The 17,466-nt window shown below is 46.3% G+C and overlaps 1 non-coding gene across 1 annotated transcript; it reads right to left on the minus strand.

Annotated features, from left to right (window-relative positions):
- Positions 1–10,590: 10,590 nt before the first annotated feature.
- LOC114814361 lies at positions 10,591–10,726 on the minus strand. Its single transcript, XR_003762159.1, has one exon. It is a non-coding gene; the product is annotated as a small nucleolar RNA SNORA7 (small nucleolar RNA).
- Between the last annotated feature and the right edge of the window lie 6,740 nt (positions 10,727–17,466).

The following is a 17,466-nucleotide window of genomic DNA, read 5'->3' on the forward strand; positions in this document are numbered from 1 at the left end:
CACACTTTTTTTAAATTAATGCCTTTATCCCCCTTTAGCCTGTAAGCTCATTGTGGGCGTCTACCAAATCTGTTATACAACATTTTTTAAATCTGCCCTTTCTTCTTCTTCCAAACTGCTACCTTGCTTATCCAACCACTTAGCCTATCCCACCTTAACTACTTCATCTGCCTCCTTGCTGACTTCCCAGCCTCCTGTCTCTTCCCACTCCAGTCCGAAATTCACTCTGCTGCACGGATTAACAAAAATGTTCAGTTTATGTCTCCCCACTCCTCAAGATCCTCCAGAGGTTGCCCATCCACCTCACATCAGAATCTCCTTACTTTTTACTTTAAAGCACTCGATCACCTCACCCCATCCTACATCACCTCACTGATCTACTACAGCCCAGTCTGCACACTCTGCTCGTCTAGCACCAGCTTACTCATTGTGCCCCAATCTCTTCTATTTCACCTCTGACCCCTTTCTCAGGTCCTCCCCCTAGCCTGGAACTCCATCCCCCTCCATATACAACAGACCACCATTCTATCCCCCTCAATGCATTACTAAGGTCACATCTCCTCCAAGAGGCCTTACCCAATTAAACTTTCTTATTCTTAACTCATTCTCCCTTCTGCATCATCTATACACTTGGTTCTGTGACCTTTGGACATTTGATATTCGCCCCCAACCGACAGTGCTTAGGCACATATCTTTAAGTTATGTATTAAAAATTACTTATTTATTCATATTTATTTCTGTCTCCTCCTCTAGATTGCAAGCTTGTTATAGGCAGGGAACAGATCTGCTAATTCTGTTGCAGTTCATTCTTCCAAGTGCTTAATATAATTCTTTGCCCACAGTAAGCCCTTAATAAATATTATTGATCAATTGATTGACTGGACATATTAAGTTTGAAGTGTCAACAGGGCATCCTAGGCGCAACACCCTGAAGGTGGGAGGAAATGTGAGACTGCAGAGAAGGAGAAATGGCAGGACTGGAGAGGGAGATTTGGGAATCATCTGCTTAGCGATGGTAGTTGAAGCTATAGGAGAGAATTAGTTCTCCAAAGGAGTGGGTGTAGATGAGAATAGAAGGGGACCTAGAACTGGGCCTTGAGGTACTCCTATAGTTAGAGGTGAGACCCAGAGGAGGAGCCTGAAAAAGAAACCAAGAGGTATTATCAGTCAACTGTATTTACTGAGCACTTATAGAAGACTGTACCAAGCACTTGGGAGAGTACTATCCAACAGATTTGGTAGACATGTTCCCTGCCCACAATGAACTGACAGTCTAAAGGACAAGATGAACTGGAGATATATATCAATATAAGTTCAGTTTACATATTTGTCTATTTTTCCGTGCTATTAGTTACCTATTGCTGCCCTACTTGTCAATCCATCAATCAGTGGTATTTACTGAGTGCTTACTATGAGCAGAGCACTGTACTGAAAGTAGGGAAAGTGCAACAGAATTAGCGAGCACATTCTCTACCCATAAAGAGCTTACATAGCATGTCAGTCCTCTTCATCTGTTACCCTCCAGTTCTCACCCCTCTCAAGCTAACCTTCTAGCTCTACCTCATTCTGTACTCTCCTGCCTCCTTCTCCCTGTTAATGTTGTTCCCAGGTGGGCTACAGAGTTTTTCAGCAATAGCAGTTCTATCATACCTCTGGGGTGGCATGAAGCCACTCTTCCCAGTTTCCTACTCTGCAAGGAAGATATGTCTGTGTCAGAAACTTCAGCCCACCCAAATGACAGAGTCCCATGTTGAGTTTTGGGACATAAAGTCTTCTGGGATTTTGCAGCCAGTCACTCTTGGCTGGGGGGGCAAGTGTGTTCCCTATTTTATTATGTTATCCCTATAAGACATCAACTTCAGGGTGGCAAAATTCCAAGGTATTGTGGCTCACAATGTCTGGTTTTGCTGCAGATATCAATCTGATTTTTAATTCTGAATCGTTAATTCCTCGTAGTGTAAGAGATCATTTCCATAAGCTTCATTTTGGAATGCTCTCAAAGATGCAAGACCCTAGTGTTTGTTTTCTCAGCTGGTAATTCAAATCCTGGCCCAGTTACAGTCAGCAGTATGTTGTCTGTTTTTTATTTTATCACCACATGTGTATCCCATATGAACCATTTATTCGGTTTCTAGCCTATACACAACAAGTAAATGTCATATGTGCTTTCAAAGCACAGTCAACTGGTCTCCAAATATTTATATTTTTTAAAAAGAAAGGAGGGAAAATGGAAAGGCAACAGGTAAAATACATTAATTAAAACATCAGGTTAATCTGTGGTGATTTTTGCTCCAAATGCTTTAGGGTTAATGTTTCTTATTGTTCTGAATTTGCATCCTGCAAACATTTGCATGCCTGCACTCCAACCTTTTGCCTAGCCTTACAGAAAAGCCTATATATAAAGTAGAATACAAATACAATGGGTACATCCAAATGAGAGAGACCAGCCCATCAAATACAGGAATGTAAATAATAGTGTGGTGCTTGACTTTCTTGCTGAGCCATTCATTAACAAATGACTGTCTTGCAATATCCCTAGAGGGTGGGCAAGTAAGTATCCCTGTATCCCCATCCCACCAATTTGCAGTGTTGGTGTCATCTATGACTCCTCTCTCCTATAATTTTACCTTCCTGTTTGTTTTTCCTTTGCAATCTTTTTCCCATCTCCTCCTTCCTCTCTACTTCTACTGTAACTAATCTAGTTTGAGACCTCATCACTCCCCCACCAGATTATTGTAAAATTCTTCTTGCTGGTCTCCTTGGGCTTTCTATTTTTCAGTTTCTCATTCAATTCATTCATTCAATAGTATTTATTGAGCGCTTACTATGTGCAGAGCACTGTACTAAGCGCTTGGGATGAACAAGTCGGCAACAGATAGAGACAGTCCCTGCCGTTTGACGGGCTTACAGTCTAATCGGGGGAGACGGACAGACAAGAACAATGGCACTAAACAGCGTCAAGGGGAAGAACATCTCGTAAAAACAATGGCAACTAAATAGAATCAAGGCGATGTACAATTCATTAACAAAATAAATAGGGTAACGAAAATATATACAGTTGAGCGGACGAATACAGTGCTGTGGGGATGGGAAGGGAGAGGTGGAGGAGCAGAGGGAAAAGGGGAAAATGAGGCTTTAGCTGCGGAGAGGTAAAGGGGGGATGGCAGAGGGAGTAGAGGGGGAAGAGGAGCTCAGTCTGGGAACGCCTCTTGGAGGAGGTGATTTTTAAGTAAGGTTTTGAAGAGGGAAAGAGAATCAGTTTGGCGGAGGTGAGGAGGGAGGGCGTTCCAGGACCGCGGGAGGACGTGACCCGGGGGTCGACGGCGGGATAGGCGAGACCGAGGGACGGCGAGGAGGTGGGCGGCAGAGGAGCGGAGCGTGCGGGGTGGGCGGTAGAAAGAGAGAAGGGAGGAGAGGTAGGAAGGGGCAAGGTGATGGAGAGCCTTGAAGCCTAGAGTGAGGAGTTTTTGTTTGGAGCGGAGGTCGATAGGCAACCACTGGAGTTGTTTAAGAAGGGGAGTGACAGGCCCAGATCGTTTCTGCAGGAAGATGAGCCGGGCAGCGGAGTGAAGAATAGACCGGAGCGGGGCGAGAGAGGAGGAAGGGAGGTCAGAGAGAAGGCTGACACAAAAGTCTCCTGCCTGCAGGTTTGCAAATGCTGACTGGAGCACAATCAAGCCCCTCCTCAAAATCTCTGACTCTGCACTGTTTCTCATATGAAACTACAAGAAAAACTTATTGACCATTGGCTTCAAAGTCCTCCATCAGCAGCTTCCATTTTACCTATTTAATAATAATAATAATAATAATGTTGGTATTTGTTAAGTGCTTACTATGTTCATTCATTCATTCATTCAATAGTATTTATTGAGCCAAGCACTGTTCTAAGCACTGGGACAGATACAAAGTAATCAGTTTGCCCCACGTGGGGCTCACAGCCTTCATCTCCATTTTACAGATGAGGTAACTGGGGCACAGAGAAGTGAAGTGACTTTGCTCAAGGTCACACAGTTGATAAGCGGCAGAGTCGGTATTAGAACCCATCACCTCTGACTCCCAAGCCCAGGCTCTTTTCCCACTTCCCCTAGGTTCCTGCTCTTCACTCCTTCCAAACAAATAATGATAATAATAATCATGGTATTTGTTAAATGCTTACTATGTGCAAGGCACTTTACTAAGCGCTGGGTGGAGCTCAGCAAATCAGCAAATCAAGTTGGATATAGTCCCTGTACCATGTGGAGCTCACAGTCTCAGTCCTCATGTTCAGATGAGGTAACTGAGGTCCAGAGAAGTTAAGTGACTTGCCCAAGGTCACAGAGCAGAGAGGTGGTAGAACCGGAATTAGAACCCATGACCCTCCGAGTCCCATGCCCATGCTCAATCCACTATACCATGCAACTTCTCAATCAGTTGTATTTATCGCTCCTAAGGTTTCCTGGTTCTGCACTGTTCCATCTCTATCCCCTTGCTCACACCTTCCTCCTGGTCTGGAATGCCTCCTTATAGCCTCAAGCCCTGTCCCTCCCTTCTTTCAAAACCGTCTCAAAAAAGACACCTCTCACCACCACCCCCTCCCAGACCTCACCTCCATCTTCCTAAGACACCAGCCTCCCACTCAGCACTCTTCTATTTGTTTACTGTTCATCATACCAACTATTTATTATGACAGTGATATATCGCTCCATTTGTGCTGATTGCCTTCCCCAGTAGATGGTAAATTCGTTGAGGGCGAGTTGGGGAAGGTAGTATTTGTAAGTTTAATTTTTGAGTACTCTTCAAGCCTTGAATAGTGCTATGTACACAGTAAGGGCTCAATAAATACCATCAGTGTGGTTGATGATGGTGATGAATAAATACCATTGATGCTGATATGAAGGCCCAAAGAGTTAAGGGCTTGGCCTGAGGGGACAGAGTATTCCAAAGTGAGAACTGAAAATGTAACTCTTGGCCCCAGATCTTATTCCCAATAGTGGATCTTGCTACCTTTTTTTAATGGTATTTGTTAAACATTTATAATGTGCTAGGCACTGTACTAAGTACTAGGGCAGATACATGTTAGTCAAGTTGGACCAGTCCATTTCTCACTTGGGGTTCACAGTCTTTACAGAAGAGTTAAATGAGGCAGCACAGAGAAGTTAAGTGACTTGCCCAAGGTCACAGAGCAGACAGGTGGTGCAGCCGGGATTAGAATCCAGGTCCTTCTGACTCCCAGACCCGTGGAGCCTGCGCTTTGGAGTCAGGCATCATGGGTTCTAATCCTCACTCTGCCACTTGTCAGCTGTGTGACTTTGGGCAAGTCATTTAACTTCTCTGTGCCTCAGTTAGGTTATCTGGAAATTGGGGATTAAGACTGTGAGCCCACTTGGGACGACCTGATTACCTTGTATTTCCCCCGGCAGCGCTTAGAACAGTGCTTCGCACATAGTAAGTGCTTAACAAATGCCATCATCATTATTATTATTACTAATAGGCCATGCTGCTTCTCCCTCTATGAAATATCTTTGTTTACCCAGCCCTGTATGTTGGCTGAGGTCGTTTTTGGTTTTCGGCTTCCCCCCTGCACCCATTCTTTCATTCACTATGGATGAACCCAAAGTAGGATAGAGTGGATAATGAAAATGAGAATACCTTGTGGAACACAGTAAGCGCTTTACAGATACCATGAAAAAAAGTCATTGATGCCCCATCAGCATCCCCTCTGGGGCTTCAGGGCCAGGTTTGCCCTCTGTAGGGATTATACTGTAGAGCAGCCCAGAATCCAAGCTTGGAAGGGAGGAGTAGCTAAGAGACCTGAAGGAATCATTCCAATTTTGCCTGATCACTGTCCACTGTCCTCCTTGGAGGAGATAGAATCAGAAGCTTTCAGTCATGTGCTTTTGATTGGTGTCCTCTTCTTTCATGATGAACCAACCAGGAAAAAAGAAATCAGAATCTCCCAGTACCCAAGTTTTACCTGTTAGTAAATCAGACAGCGAAGTACTTTGTTACACGTGTAATTTAGTGGTGTGAACAGGTGAATGGAGTCTTCCCAAGCACCTGCCACTACCGAAAAATGTCTGGGGAGAAGAGAGCTCATTGTAGACTAAGGCAGATTTCAGAACGACTCCAAAATCTAAATATGAGAGCATGCAAATAAAGTCTCTCTCCTCACAGTTGACTTCCCAAGCTTGATGAAATTCTTCTCACCCCGTCAGCCAGGACGGCTTACAGCAGGCTCACAAAGTCTGAGACTCTCTCACGGTTGGGGGTGACAAACATCTGGTAGGTCAAGATTGGAAAGGAGCTGGCTAGAGCCCACAGAGAGGACTGGCTGTTCAAACTCCCTCCTCTCCACCCCCAGTGGCATATCATAGAAAAGGAGGTGGGTGGGGAGAGAAAGACTTAGAGGGTGGTGGTGCAAGTGTAAACACGAAGAAAGAAAATAATCTGGTTTAGTTGGGAGGCAAAAAAAGAAACTTCAGAGGTTCTAGTAGGCATTCAGAAATTTGGGGAGGCATTTCAAACTCTAACATTTTGAGCTTCCGTCAATGCTTTTCATATACCAAGCAATCCTATATTAATTCATCATTTTTATTAAGGGCTTATGATGTGTCAACCACTGTTTGAAACACTGGGGTAGGTACAAGTTAATCAGGTCAGACACAATCCCTGTACCTCATGGAGCTCACAGTCTAAGTATGTTATAGGAATGTATGCCATATTTTATCGGCACCTAGGCCCTATTTGAAACAATGATATAAATGTTTTGTCAAGAATGTTTCAAGATAAAGTTTGAGGCAGATACACAGTAATAATAATAACAATAATAATTATGGTATTTGTTAAGCTCTTACTATGTGCCAAGCACTGTTCTAAGCACTGGGGTAGTTACAAGGTAATCAGGTTGTCCCACGTGGGGTTTACAGTCTTAATCCCCATTTTACAGATGGGGTAACTGAGGCCCAGAGAAATTAAGTGACTTGTCCAGGTCACATAACAGGCAAGTGGCAGAGCCAAGATTAGAACCCACATCCTCTGACTCCCAAGCCCGTGCCATTTCCACTAAGCCACACTGCTTCTTACACACCTTCAGTACATCCCTCTAGACTGTAAACTCGTTATCGGCAGGGGACGTGTCTGCTAATTCTATTGTACTCTCCCGAGCTCTTAGTACAGTGTTCTGCACATAGTATATGCTTGATAAATACCACTGATTGATTAATTGATAAGAAGATGTCAGACTCTCCCAAAATTCATACTAGGAAAGCTCAGTAAGAGGATCAGGGGCCAGGGGATTCCACTAGCTCTTTCACTTCTGTCTGTAAAGCAAGCTCAAAGTAAGTAAGAAGCTGCTCTGCCTCTAAAACAATGACTTTATTCCTGGGAGTAGGGCTTGAACTTGTGAAAAAGTCATCCATGTGAGTTGCAATCAGACACCATAATAATAATAATAATGTTGGTATTTATTAAGCGCTTACTATGTGCCGAACACTGTTCTAAGCGCTGGGGTAGACACAGGGGAATCAGGTTGTCCCACATGGGGCTCACAGTCTTCATCCCCATTTTACAGATGAGGTAACTGAGGCACCGAGAAGTGAAGTAGTAGTCTCTAGTAGTAATAGTCGTACATTCCAAGCGCTTAGTACAGTGCTCTGCACATAGTAAGCACTCAATAAATACTATTGAATGGATGAATAATAGTTACACATCCACCATCGCTCCAAGCATCCTGTTGCTATCTGTCAGAGATGGATTAATGATCAGAGAAGTAAATTGGAGCATGGAAGTTAAGCCACTCGCCCAAGGTCACAAATCCATGGAGAAGCATGGATTAGATGGATTAGCATGGATTAGCATCCATTAGAGAAGCAGCGTGGCTCAGTGGAAAGAGCCTGGGCTTGGAAGTCATAGGTCATGGGTTCGAATCCCGGCTCTGCCACGTGTCAGCTGTGTGACTCTGGACAAGTCACTTCACTTCTCTGTGCCTCAGTTTCCTCATCTGTAAAATGGGGATTAACTGTGAGCCTCATGTGGGATAACCTGATTACCCTGCATCTACCCCAGCGCTTAGAACAGTGCTCTGCACATAGTAAGCGCTGAACAAATACCAACATTATTATTATTATTGTTATGGAGCCATATCACTGTCTGTCCCTAGAACCTGACCAGACCCCCAGAGCCTGGAAGGCCAAAAGGGTCCCCAGCTACCCCACCATCCCCACTGCGCTCTGGGGCTGGTTTGGTGGGAGAGGAGCTGCAACTCTGATAGATAAATCAGAATAAATCACCCTTTATTCACTGCTCCCTCAGGCCCATGGCACTTATGTATGTGGCTGTAATTTACTCATTTATATTAAGGTCTGTCTTCCCCTTCAGACTAAAAGTTCACTGTGGGCAGGACACGGGCATATCAACTTGGTTGGTTATATTGTACTCTCCCAACTGCTTAGTACAGTGCTCTGCACACTGTAAGTGCTCAAGAAATATGATTGATTAATTGATAATAATAATGGAATTTCTTAAGTACTATGATTTGTCAAGTCAACTGTAAACTCCTTGTGGGCAGGGATTATGTCTACCAACTCTATTGTATTCTCTCAAGTAATAATAATAATAAACAATTACGGTATCTGTTAAATTCTTACTATATGCCAAGCACTATTCTCTGTGCTGGGGTAGATACAAGGTAATCAGGTTGTCCCATGTGGGACTCACAGTCTTAATCCCCATTTTACAGATGAGGTAACTGAGGCACTGTGAAGTTAAGTGACTTGCCCAAAGTCACACAGCTGGCAAGAGGTGGAGCCAGAATTAGAACCCATGACCTCTGACTCCCAAGTCCGTGCTTTTTGCGCTAAGCCACGCTGATAATACAGTGCTCTGCACACATAAGCACTTTAAAAACACCACCAATTGATTGATTGAAGTGCTGGGGTAGATTCATATGACCAAAGAGAGCTGCCCAGTGATAGAAAATGAGTAAAAGCAATTTCTCACAGTTCCAATCAAAAGAGTGTCCACCTCGGAGCTAATGAGGCCCCCGGGAGAATTAGGCAGATCCCTGCCTGCCCTGAGGAGGCCTACTTAATCTAAGCCTCCTCCTGTGAGCCCCAGTTGGGATAGGGACTGTGTCCAACCTGATTATTTGTATCTACCCCAGCGCTTAGTACAGTGCTTGGCACATAGTAAGCACTTAAATACCACAGTTATCATCACTAATAATAAGTCGAAGGGTATTGCTCCCCATATGCACTCTAGGAATTTCTGGATGAAGACCTGTCCTTGCTCCGTGTATTAGCAGGTAGTGCTGGGGCCAGAGTAGCTTGGAGCTGATCATCCTCCCTTAGCCAGCTCACCCGTCCTCCTCAGTGGTGTCCTTTGGGAAAGAAGTAATGGGCCCGACAGTCAGGCAATGGGCCAAGCCATTGGCTGGGATCCTGCCGGCTTCCTTCTCCAGATGTTATCTCAGTGACCCCAGCACCATCCTCTGCCCAGAAAGTGGAAGTGGTGGAGAGTGAAAATGCCTCTCTTAAGTTTGTTTTTAAAAACCACAATCAACTGTGAAATGTGATCGGTAAACAAAGTTCTTCGCACCCAAGTAAAGAGACATTTCAGATAGCCAGAAGAAATGCTCGAGACCCTAATTCCTCCTAGCAACTAAATGAAAATTTTTCAATTACTTTTAGAGATTTTATGCCTCCAAATAGATATTATTGGCATCACTTTGTTTTCCGGGGCACACATCACTCTAATTATATGGCAACTGTTCACCATGGAAGCACATGGTAACTATTATGTAATCAGAGGGTAATTATCTGCTTATTTTTGTTGTCTAAACCTCGACATTATGATAGGATATTAAGACTGTAAATAATAGAGTAATTAATCATTTAACTGTTTGCTACTATTAAGGACATTTACTTCATGATCTTTCAAATCATGTCATAGGACAATTTTCTACACCAGAAGGTGCAGGGCTCACACCACTCCATAGTCCCCCAAAGGGCTGGGCTACATCTAAGCCCCAACCCTCCTACCAGAGGAGAACACAGAGGAACAAGACTAGACAATATCAGTCCTAGGCCCTTGCCCTGGCCCTTGGAGAGGAGACTAGTGGATTTTTAGGTTCAGGAATTTGGGGTACTGGGGAATCCTATTGGCACAGCACCAAATTTGAAGCATTCTTTTTTTTCTTTAAAAAAAAAAAAGAGCTTCCAAGCCAAAGTGGCTATACACCCCAGGCCCCATGGAGGGTCTGTGAGACATGACTTACTGAAGCCCAGGCAACTATTCTCTTAATTTCAGTTAATATTGGGATGTTAGAGGACAAATGCCCTTTATTTATATCAATCAATCAATCATATTTATTGACCACTCAATTGGGAGAGTCTTATCTTATGCCGTCGAGTCATCTCCAACCCAAAACAATGCCGTGGACGCATCTCTCCCAGAGCACCCCACCTCCATCTGCAATCATTCTGGTAGTGTATCTATAGTTTTCTCAGTAAAAATACTGAAGTGGTTTACCATTGTCTTCTTCCACGCAGTAAACTCAAGTCTTCACCCTTGACTCTCTCCCATGCTGCTACTGCCCAGCACAGGGGAGTTTTGACTTGTAGCAGATTGCCTTCCACTCGCTAGCCACTGACCAAGCTAGGAATGGAAATGATATGCTTCTGCTTGACTCTCTCTCCCTTAGTCGACTGGTAGAGTACTGAATACTCTCCAGGTGCGACCCTGAGAGGGGAATTGGGAGAGTACAATATAACAATACAACAGAGTTGGCTGGCATGTCCCTTGGCCACAGTGAGCTTACAGTCTAGAGGGGGCAACAGACATTAATAAAAATAAGTAAATTACAGATTGTGCCAGGCACTGTACTAAGCCTGTACAAATGTACGTATCAATTACATTTTTCAAAATATACAGTATGTTGTCCTAAACTATTAGATCTCAATAACCACTGATTAAAAAAAACCTCATGGAAGCCAAAAAATGATGTGATGATTCAAATGATTAACTACTCTTCTGGCTACAGTTCTTACTTATTAGTGGAAGCCACCAAGAATTAATATGATGTTATTGGGTTGAAATCTGAGGTGGACAGAACTTTCCTTAATTCTTTTCAGGGTATAACAAGCATAATAGGTAGGTTTCGATGCTACTGGAGAACTCTAGATTATGAAGCAGTGCCTGATAGAAGTTCATGCATCAGGAGATTATGGTTCAGTAAACATTAAATAATAAATCAGAATTATTGCCATTTAGAGGATTGTAGTTTGGATATTATCCCAAGTGAAAACCTTTCTACCAGAGATTTAGTAGTGTTAGGCAGCAGGGACCATCCCAGTGTCTGAAATCTTTACTAGAGACCACTTTAAGTTGACATCCTGAAGTATGGTAAGAGGAAATCCTAAAAAAAACCCTGAATCTATCAATATTTAGTGCAGTGATCAGTCAGTTTAAGGTTCTGGGGCACCCTGGACAGTGTAGAGTATTGACCCCCGAGTCCACAGAATTCATTAATCCCCCCCACAATTATTTGCATCAGTGGTGTTTTCAGTTTCTATGGTAAAATGCCCTATATTGATCTCTCTCACTAACCCTGAAGAAAATAGCTCGCAGAAGCCAAGGGAACCCCCAGTGTCCACCTGCTCTAGCCTTTTTACACTTTCTTCTCAGATCTTCAAGTGCTTTTTCCAGCTAGCCAACAATGCATGCCGACTAGGTACACCTGAAGAGGTGGGAAGAAAGTGTTCATGGCTTGAGCACTTGGTTTCCATGATTTCTCTGAGCTATTTTCCTCAGGTTAGTGAGACATGGGGAAATGTTACACGTGCTGACTGTAATAGGTTGAGGGCAGATAGGGATAGATACATAGGGCAGATAGGCAGAAAAGCAGCATGGCACAGTGGGTAAAGCATGGGCCTGGGAGTCAGAAGGTCATGGGTTCTAATCCTGGCTCTGTCACATCTTCTGTGTGACCTTGGGAAAGTCACTTCTCTGTGTCTCAGTTACCTAATCTGAAAACTGGGGATCGAGAATGTGAGCCCCATGTGGGACAGGGACTGTGTCCAACCCAATTTGCTTGTATCCTCCCCTCTGCTTAGTACAGTACCTGGCACACAGTAAGCGCTTAACAAATACCACAGTCATTATCATTACTATTATTATAGGGACGAGGGTCTGTTGGGGAAGGGCTGTTGAGAAGCAGGAGCCCTGGTACTTTGGCTGCCTCTAGTACATGCAGTTCACAGATTCTGTGGCGTCTTACGGATTTCCAAGGGTCCCAGGCTACTGTGGCCCAGTTAGCACCCCTCCCGGGACCAATAGGGGCTAATCTTTCACCAGTTTTCCAGCTTCCGAGGAGAAAGCTTCTCACCAGGATAAATACTGACAAAGGTAAAAGGGTCAGGAGACTGGCTCAGTTATCCATGTCACTTAGCCTAGGGAAGTCCAGCAAAACATAGAGTGGCTCAAGATGAACAGATCTGAATTTAAAAACTTCTCGTCATTTCCCCCAGCCACAAGTACCCATTCTGGGCCACAGTTTTTAAAACATTCAATGACATTTTAAAACACAAAAGCATCAAGCAAATGTTCTAAAAGTACAGGAGTTGGAGTAATAGTGAAAGATAGGAATGATAAATCTTGAGCCCTTTGATAGGAATTTAAATTTTGTGGGCTACACCCACAAACACGTTTAGCCTATTGTCACCAGGATCCTAAGACTCCATACTTTCATCCTGTGGTACCATACCTCAGCTGAGTTGAACAAGTAGCTGTATAAACTTATAATATCCTGATGAAGAAAGCCACTCTGAGAATCATTCTGAAGGACATAGATTTATGATCCCTTATGAGTTCAATGGATTTATGGGTTCTAATCTTGTCTCCACTACTTGTCTGCTGTGTGATCTCGGGCAATTCACTTCTCTGTGCCTCAGTTACATCAACTATAAAATGGGGATTAAAATTGCGAGTCCCATGTGGGGCAAGGACTGTGTCCAACCTGATAAGTTTGTTTCTACCCCAGCGCTTAATACAGTGCTTGGAACATAGTAAGCACTTTAACGATGCTGTTAAAAAAATCTTATCTTTTGTTTGTTATATAGAATTTATATTTACTTGCCCTATGAGACTATAATTAGTGCTGATATAATAGATCACTTTAAGCTTCTATGATGAGAGGTGCAGCTGATTATAACTGCACATTCTTATCAACATCATTTATTTACTCAATAGTAAACATGTCATCGGATATGGGAGGGCACTGAGTATAATGTGATTATGTTGTATGGCTTTCATGCATTTGCTTTTTTGGCTGGTATTCATTTTGTCTTTGTATCTCTTTTTTTGTAAAACACTTGATAATAATGAAAAAGAAAAGTTAAAACCACCCAGCTCTGGCTTAGCATATGTCAAGGTTGTAGGTAATCTGAACCTATGATACAACCAAACTTTTGATACAGTACCCTTGGATACTATCCAGGTTACCTCATCAGCAAGGTCAAGAAAGACAATTGATCCTGGTTAATTATGTCAATTCTCCTATAATGTGGAGTTTATTTTCTTGAATAATTCCATATTAAGGAGAATTTACCCAGAGTCTGCCGTCTGACAGTTGTGCACAGCTATTTCTTCCAGCACCACCTCGTGTTCTGCCCAGACGTGCGTGGTTGGAAGAATATTCCTTAATCCTGCTGTCACACTCTTTCCAAGATGAGTTGGGGAAACAAGCACTCTGGCAGAACTGACTGCATTTGGCACTTGCAGACCACACTTGGAGATTGGAGGACAAGTCTCCACAGAGGCATGCAGAGAGTTGAGAAGTTTAAATCATAAACTCTATGTGCAAAGCAGGATATATGTTCCTGGCAGCGTGACTTCGACATGTGCAGAAGAGCACATGTCTGGGAGTCAGGAGATCATGGGTTCTAATCCTGGATCCACCACATGTTCATTCAATAGTATTTATTGAGCGCTTACTATGTGCAGAGCACTGTACTAAGCGCTTGGGATGAACAAGTCGGCAACAGATAGAGACAGTCCCTGCCGTTTGACGGGCTTACAGTCTAATCGGGGGAGACGGACAGACAAGAACAATGGCACTAAACAGCGTCAAGGGGAAGAACATCTCGTAAAAACAATGGCAACTAAATAGAATCAAGGCGATGTACAATTCATTAACAAAATAAATAGGGTAACGAAAATATATACAGTTGAGCGGACGGGTACAGTGCTGTGGGGATGGGAAGGGAGAGGTGGAGGAGCAGAGGGAAAAGGGGAAAATGAGGCTTTAGCTGCGGAGAGGTAAAGGGGGGATGGCAGAGGGAGTAGAGGGGGAAGAGGAGCTCAGTCTGGGAAGGCCTCTTGGAGGAGGTGATTTTTAAGTAAGGTTTTGAAGAGGGAAAGAGAATCAGTTTGGCGGAGGTGAGGAGGGAGGGCGTTCCAGGACCGCGGGAGGACGTGACCCAGGGGTCGACGGCGGGATAGGCGAGACCGAGGGACGGCGAGGAGGTGGGCGGCAGAGGAGCGGAGCGTGCGGGGTGGGCGGTAGAAAGAGAGAAGGGAGGAGAGGTAGGAAGGGGCAAGGTGATGGAGAGCCTTGAAGCCTAGAGTGAGGAGTTTTTGTTTGGAGCGGAGGTCGATAGGCAACCACTGGAGTTGTTTAAGAAGGGGAGTGACATGCCCAGATCGTTTCTGCAGGAAGATGAGCCGGGCAGCGGAGTGAAGAATAGACCGGAGCGGGGCGAGAGAGGAGGAAGGGAGGTCAGAGAGAAGGCTGACACAGTAGTCTAGCCGGGATATAACGAGAGCCCGTAATAGTAAGGTAGCCGTTTGGGTGGAGAGGAAAGGGCGGATCTTGGCGATATTGTAGAGGTGAAACCGGCAGGTCTTGGTAACGGATAGGATGTGTGGGGTGAACGAGAGGGACGAGTCAAGGATGACACCGAGATTGCGGGCCTGCGGGACGGGAAGGATGGTCGTGCCATCCACGGTGATGGAGAAGTCTGGGAGCGGACCGGGCTTGGGAGGGAAGATGAGGAGCTCAGTCTTGCTCATGTTGAGTTTTAGGTGGCGGGCAGACATCCAGGTGGAGACGTCCCGGAGGCAGGAGGAGATGCGAGCCTGAAGGGAGGGGGAGAGGACAGGGGCGGAGATGTAGATCTGCGTGTCATCTGCGTAGAGATGGTAGTCAAAGCCGTGAGAGCGGATGAGTTCACCGAGGGAGTGAGTGTAAATGGAGAACAGAAGAGGGCCAAGAACTGACCCTTGAGGAACTCCAACAGTTAAAGGATGGGAGGGGGAGGAGGCTCCAGCGTAGGAGACCGAGAATGATCGGCCAGAGAGGTAAGAGGAGAACCAGGAGAGGACAGAGTCCGTGAAGCCAAGGTGAGATAAGGTACGGAGGAGGAGGGGATGGTCGACAGTGTCAAAGGCAGCAGAGAGGTCAAGGAGGATCAGAATGGAGTAGGAGCCATTGGATTTGGCAAGAAGGAGGTCATGGGTGACCTTAGAGAGAGCAGTCTCAGTAGAGTGGAGGGGACGGAAGCCAGATTGGAGGGGGTCTAGGAGAGAATGGGAGTTAAGGAATTCTAGGCATCGATTGTAGACGACTCGTTCTAAGATTTTGGAAAGGAAGGGTAGTAGGGAGATAGGACGATAACTGGAGGGGGAAGTGGGGTCAAGAGCGGGTTTTTTTAGGATGGGGGAGACGTGGGCGTGTTTGAAGGCAGAGGGGAAGGAGCCCTTGGAGATTGAGTGGTTAAAAATAGAAGTTAAGGAAGGGAGGAGGGCAGGGGCGATGGTTTTAAGAAGGTGAGAGGGAATGGGGTCCGAGGCGCAGGTGGAGGGGGTGGCACTTGCGAGGAGGGAGGAGATCTCCTCTGAGGATACTGCAGGGAAGGATGGGAAAGTAGGGGAGGGGGTTGTTGGGGGGGAGGGGAGAGGCGGAGGGGTGACTTTGGGGAGCTCAGACCTGATCGTGTTGATTTTCGTGAGGAAATAGGTGGCCAGATCATTAGGGGTGAGAGATGGGGGAGGGGGAGGAACAGGGGGCCTAAGGAGAGAGTTAAAGGTCCGGAACAATCGGCGGGGGTGACGGGCATGGGTGTCGATGAGGGAGGAGAAGAAGCTTTGCCTGGCGGAGGAGAGGGCAGAGTTAAGGCAGGAAAGGATAAATTTGAAGTGTGTGAGGTCGGCTTGGTGCTTGGACTTTCGCCAGCGGCGCTCAGCAGCTCGAGCATAGGAGCGTAGGAGGCGGACGGAGGAGGTGATCCAGGGCTGTGGGTTAGTGGCGCGAGAGCGGCGGAGGGAAAGGGGGGCGAGAGAGTCGAGATGAGTAGTGAGGGTGGAGTTGAGAGCGGAGACCTGATCGTCGAGAGTGGGAAGAGAGGACAGGGCGGCAAGGTGAGGCGAGATGCTATTGGAAAGACGGATGGGATCGAGAGAGCGGAGGTCTCTGTGGGGCAGTAGCGAAGATCTGCAGGGGAGGGAGTGTGAGAGATGAGGCAGGTGAGAAGGTTATGGTCCGAGAGAGGGATTTCAGAGTTGGTGAGTGAGGAGATAGTGCAGCGGTAGGAGATGACGAGATCGAGGGTGTGACCGAGTCGGTGAGTGGGCGCGGTATGGTGGAGGAGGAGGTCGGCAGAGTCGAGGAGGGATAGCAGGCGGGCGGCAGAGGAGTCGTCGGGTACATCCGTATGGATGTTGAAGTCTCCAAGGATCAGAGTGGGCAGAGAGAAGGAGAGAAGGAAGGTGAGAAAGGGGTCAAGGTGGTTGAAGAAGTCGGAGGTGGGACCGGGAGGGCGGTAGATGACGGCGACAAGTAACTGGAGTGGGTGGTAGAGGCGAATGATATGGGCTTCGAAGGAGGGGAAGGAGAGGGAGGGGGGAGGAGGGATAGTGCGGAAGCGGCATCGGGGCGAGAGGAGGAAGCCGACGCCTCCTCCCTTACCGGTGAGTCTGGGGGAGTGGGAGAAGGAGAGGCCTCCGCTGGAGAGAGCGGCGGCGGAGACCGTGTCTTCGGGAGAGAGCCACGTTTCCGAAAGGGCGAGGAGGAGGAGAGAGCGGGAGAGGAAAAGGTCATGGATGAAAGGTAGCTTGCCTGTAACAGAGCGGGGGTTCCAGAGGCCACACTTGAAAGTAGCTGTGGGTGCAAGGGGAGGAGGGGGGGAGGGGCGGGGGGAGGGGAGGGTTTGGATGGGAAGGAGGTGGCGGGGCCCTGGACGAGGAGAGGGGGATGAGGGGTGGCGGTGGGACAAGAGGACTGGGATGGGGCGTGGGTGGGGAAGAGAGAAGGGGGGAGGGGGTGAAGAGGGGTTAGGTGGGGGGAAGAGTAGGGGAGGGGGAAGAGGGGTAGCGCTGGTAAAGTGGGGTTCTAGGGCGGGAGAGAGGAGGGGGGGAGGAGACAGAGGAGAGAGCGGGAAAGAGCTGAGCGAGAGAGGGGAAGGGGAAGGGGAAGGGGAGGATAGGAAGGGGCGG

This window comes from Ornithorhynchus anatinus, chromosome 9 (assembly GCF_004115215.2).
Source record: "Ornithorhynchus anatinus isolate Pmale09 chromosome 9, mOrnAna1.pri.v4, whole genome shotgun sequence".
NCBI lineage: Eukaryota > Metazoa > Chordata > Mammalia > Monotremata > Ornithorhynchidae > Ornithorhynchus > Ornithorhynchus anatinus.